Here is a 5,026-nt window from a genome sequence, read left to right on the forward strand (position 1 = left end):
AGGGGGCTAGAATGATCCAGGGGGCCAAGGGTCAGAGTTGGGGACATCAGTATGGGTTCATATTTACTCTATGCACATACAGATGGTCACACATATAAGGTTATTCCACACACATGTATTTCCTGGCACTAGGAGCTGAGAGGGCCTGGAAGCGATGGCACCCCAATCCCTAATGGCAATGAGCACACCTAATGCCCAGATCCCCAGTAAAAAGGACCAGACTGTGGCTCCTTGGGGAAAGTGCTGATGCTATGACTCAGGCAGGAAACTGGCAAGCTGAACAGGGAGCACCATGCAGTGCCAGAAAGTAAGGAAGTGCTGTAAACAGACCCTCCACAATGAGGGGGATGTCGAAGGCCAAAGGGATACAGGTGCCAACTGAAAAAGCTTCCAATGGCCAAAGGTGGAACAATTTGGGCCGAAAAAATAAATACTGGTTTATAACCTGAAGTATAAGCTACATATCAGTAAGTTCATGCTGACCTTAGGTGGCTGAAAAAGTAGGCCGATGATGGAAGAGAAGACACATCTTGCAGGCATAACTCCAAGTATTCATGTAGCTAGTCCTCCTTAAGGAGGTGAGCACACCTCCCATTCTAAGTGTGGGCTGTGCACCGTGACTTCCTTCCAGAGTAGAGCACAGAATGGAGGAGAAAAGAGAACCTTCGGGGCGGGGAAACCTGACTAAGACTGATTCAGTCCGGTGATCAAGGTAAACCTCGATAGTGACAAGTCATGTTCATAGTATGTGCCCTTGATACGTGATGAAATGGACATCCCGCCCCTGTGGTCTTCTCCTCCTTCTCCTCCTGCCCCCCCACTACATTACCCCAGTCGAACCAGGAGAGAAACAGACAAATCCCAACCAATGACTGTTTTACAAAATACCTGACCAGTAGTCAATTGTCACAATTATCAAAAAAATGAAGAAAGTCTGAGAAATTGTCATAACCAAGAGGAGCCTAAGAAGACAGGGCTAACTAAATGCAAACTAGTGTCCTGAATGGGGTCCCAAAATAGTGAAAGGATTTTAGGTAAAAACTAAAGAAATCTGATTTAGCTATATATTAATAATTTATAATATATATTCTATAAGGAATATAATAGTCTGTCAATATTGTTCATGAATTGTGACAAACAGACCACATGAATGTAAGATTAGTGTACAAGGGAACTCGGTACTATTGTAATAATTCTGTAAATCTATAGTAAAAACTTTTTTTAAAAACTGGGAAAGGGGATCCCTGGGTAGCTCAGTGGTTGAGCACCTGCCTTTGGCCCAGGTTGTGATCCTGGAGACCCGGGATCGAGTCCCATATCGTGCTCCCTGCATGGAGCCTGCAGACACTGCCTGTGTCTCTGCCTCTCTCTGTGTGTGTTGCTCATGAATAAATACATCTTTAAAAAAAAAAAAAAAAAAAACCTGGGAAAAGAGTAACTAATAGAGCGGAGGACGAAACCATCACTACTGCAAGGTCAGAATGCTGCAAGGCAGCAATGGCAGGCGGGCGGGGGCAGTGCCATCGCTCCCTTGCCCTTTCCCGGCAGTTGGGAAGCTGTCTTCCCGCCTCTTTCCAGCGGGCCATCCCTGGCCATCCCATCTCCCTTCAAGACCCACAGCACAAGTCACCTCCTCCTCAACTGCAGTCTCAGACTTTGCCACTAACAGATCTGCTCAGTCATCTGTCATCTGTGACCTCACAGTCAGCAAATTTACTGCCGATTTATTGTTTACCGGATGTGTGCTAGATGCTGGGAAGAGAACACTGTCATTAACCTCAAAGAATTCAGTCCAGTGACATATCTTATCTCAGCACGGTTCACCTTGTACGGTTTCTGCTTGTGTGTGTCTCTGAAATCAACCATGAACTCTCTGAAAACGCAGGTTATTACCTCATTCATGTCTTCATTCCCAATGCTAAAAACAATACCTGTGCACAGCAGCCGACAGAGACACTTGTTGAAACAAACAAAATTCTCTTTCAGTTTAAGTAGGGACTGCTTCTAGGAAAAGCAAACTGAGGAGGGTCTGCAAGTTTTCATACTAATACGTGATTTTTAATTACCTGCCAAAAAAAAAAAAAAATCTCCGTTTTCAAAAATATCACACACATTTTGGAAACAGACTGTATCCGCAAGAGGCAAATTCACCTTCAAGCGAAAGAGAAACAACTGTATGGAAAAGCTGAAAGATGAGACCCGCTGACGCTGGCACGCTGGCTAATCACCTGGACTACATGGTGGCTGTGGCTTCACCGGGAGAATAAAAGGAGTTCTAATACTACATCCCCACTCACAGCCCACGGGCCAGAAGTGTCACTTGGCCGGCCCGACTCCAGGTAAGACTTTTAATAACTTCTCCAGCCTTTAAAAAAGAGGCCCAAGATAGAATTTTGGGAATAGGTACCAGGCTATGCAGCGTCTGCCAGTCGACCTGTTAGGCTCCCCCAAATTTTCATCGTTCTTCCCACACATACACTTTGAAAGCATTCACCCCTGACTAGAGCCGACTCCAAGTCTCTTCCAGTTATTGACTGCAGCCACAGTCTTGGGAGTGAACGGTGTGGCTTTCCCCTTCAGATCCAAATGGGGCCCCACCTGGTACACACTTACAGCCACCAGGCGAGGCAGCCTGCCCTGAACACAGGCCCTGACGCACAGAGGCAGGCCCGGCCCGGCCAACTGCCCGCTCCACGCCCCAGCAAGCCTGATGGACGAGCTCACCGAGGGGGCCCTGCACCCGAGCACTTACAGCACCTGCTCTCTGGGGGTCTGTCCAACCCCCTCACCTTACTTCACAGTTAAGGCTGTTGTCTTGGGCAGTTCAAAACCAACCTTTCAAGTAAAAAAGCAGTACCTTCAGATTCGTTTTTGCAAGACTAGGATCTCCAATCTGGACTCCTGCTAAGGCTGCCGCTGGGGCCCTTGGCTGAGCTTCCATGATGGGGTTTCCCCACAGCGGTGGGGCTCTAACTCGGAGATCTGAGTCACCTGAGGATGCAGGCCAGAACACTGGAGGCTTTTCCCGCGGCAAGGCTGGCTTCTCTTCTTCACACTTGCTTTTGAGCCAGACTCCCTTAGTCTGGCTTTATGTTCTTTTGCAGGACCTTGCAGCTCTCATTTAACTCAATACTTCTGGGATACACATGATTGACTTCATCTTCCTAACAATCCTAGGTAAGGGCGGTTTTCATTTCCATTTCCAGCCGAGGCACCTGGTCACAGAGCAAGGAAGCAGCAGCAGGGTTGGACCCCAAACGCTCCAGTGGCCCCACCACCACCACGGCTGCCTAAGAAGTGACCAACACTTGCGAATGCGCTGTGGTTTCCCTCTGACTTCCCTTCACACCGGTCTGGCCCTTAGGCTAAAGCACAGTAATGGTTTGGCAAAACGGTCTGCCATCAAATAACTAGGCTCACCAATTTTTTTTACCAACTAACCTAGGTAGGGAGTCCTCCCTAATCCTGTCCTAGCTCTTTCATCTTTTGCGATTTGTCATTTGCAATTCCAGATACCAACATGTTTATCAACCAGTTGTTCTTAGCTACAATTGAAAGAACGCACGCACGAGGGCTTAAGAAGAAAATGGAATTTACAAAACAAAAAGCAAACAAAAAACCCCCAAAAAACTAGATTGGAAACAAGAATCTCCAGACTGGCCTCAGTCATGGAGGTTTAACTAGAGCAAGAACACTGCCAAACTACACCTCGAAACTGCTCCAAAGCCTGTCCTGCTCCCACAACACATGCCATGACAACATGACAAGGTCTCTGCCACGGTTGCCCCAAAGACCACCTGCCCCTGCCAGTGGGAGGACGGCTTCTTTAGAAGCTGGCACAAGTGATGGGAAGACTCAGGGCCAGGCTGCAAGACAGGCGGGGAAAGCTACTTTCTGATCTTGACCTTAGGGAGGGAGGTGGATGCAGGCAACTGACAAGAAGGGCTCATTGATCACAGGTGGGCCAGGGGTGACGGATGTTTATTATGCTGACCCTTTCTAATTATATTGTAGCTTCAATGATTTTTTTACATTGAAGTTGATACTGGAAATTAAGTTCAAAGTTCTCAGGCAGTATCGTGCAGGACACTTTGTTATATTAGAAATTCACTGCCAATAACACCCTAAATCACTAATGTAGTCACGGATAATTTAAAAAATAATCATCAGAGAGATATGGAGAGAGACACTAAGTTGTGCCCATGCTAATAAAAAAGTAGTGTAAGGCACCTGCATTTCCCTCAGTTGATCATGAGAACACTGGAAAAAGCCACCTAAAATGCAAATGAACAATGATGTTATTATAAACCAGGATGAGTATGCAGTCATTAGAGACGTTTTGGAACTTACACTTTAAGAACATTAAGCTGTCGTAATAAATACAGATGGCCTCAACAGTTTTTCAACTTTGCTGTGAAAATGATACCCGTTCAGTAGAAACCATACTAGCAGGCTCTCTAGAGATCGGATCCTCTCCGTGATGCTGGGCAGTGGCAGCTGCGACCACGAGGGCAGATGACCCATCCTGCCGTTCTGTTCACTTCCAGGCAGTCCTCAGTACAGGAGACACTTAACACCTGACTATCAGATAGGTTTTGTGCGAGAGGACTTCGCCCCCCTGAAGGCTGGTGAGAGTGCTGCGGGCACAGTTAAGATAGTGGAGGCTAGGCTAGGCCTTTCAGCAGGGTAGGTGTACTAAATGGATTTTCAGCTTATAGTGGGTTTACCGGCATGTAACCCCATCATAAGTCGAGGAAGGTCTGTACTCAGTACACGCACGTTTAGGTACCTGTAAGCCCAAAGGTAATACACCCATATTTACTGTTTGGTCCAGGTAGTCAGGTCCACCAGAGGACCTGTTCAAGTCTCAGGGCTGTTGATTTTTATTCCTGCAAAATATTCAATTATGTCATTCTTTTATACCTTATATTCTTTAACCCAAACTTATTTTATACAATATGTGCACTTTTATCACAAAAACCGAGTCTCAATTCAGTTTTACTCAGTAAAATAATACCACAAAAGA

Source organism: Canis aureus, chromosome 5 (assembly GCF_053574225.1).
Source record: "Canis aureus isolate CA01 chromosome 5, VMU_Caureus_v.1.0, whole genome shotgun sequence".
Classification (NCBI taxonomy): Eukaryota; Metazoa; Chordata; class Mammalia; order Carnivora; family Canidae; genus Canis; species Canis aureus.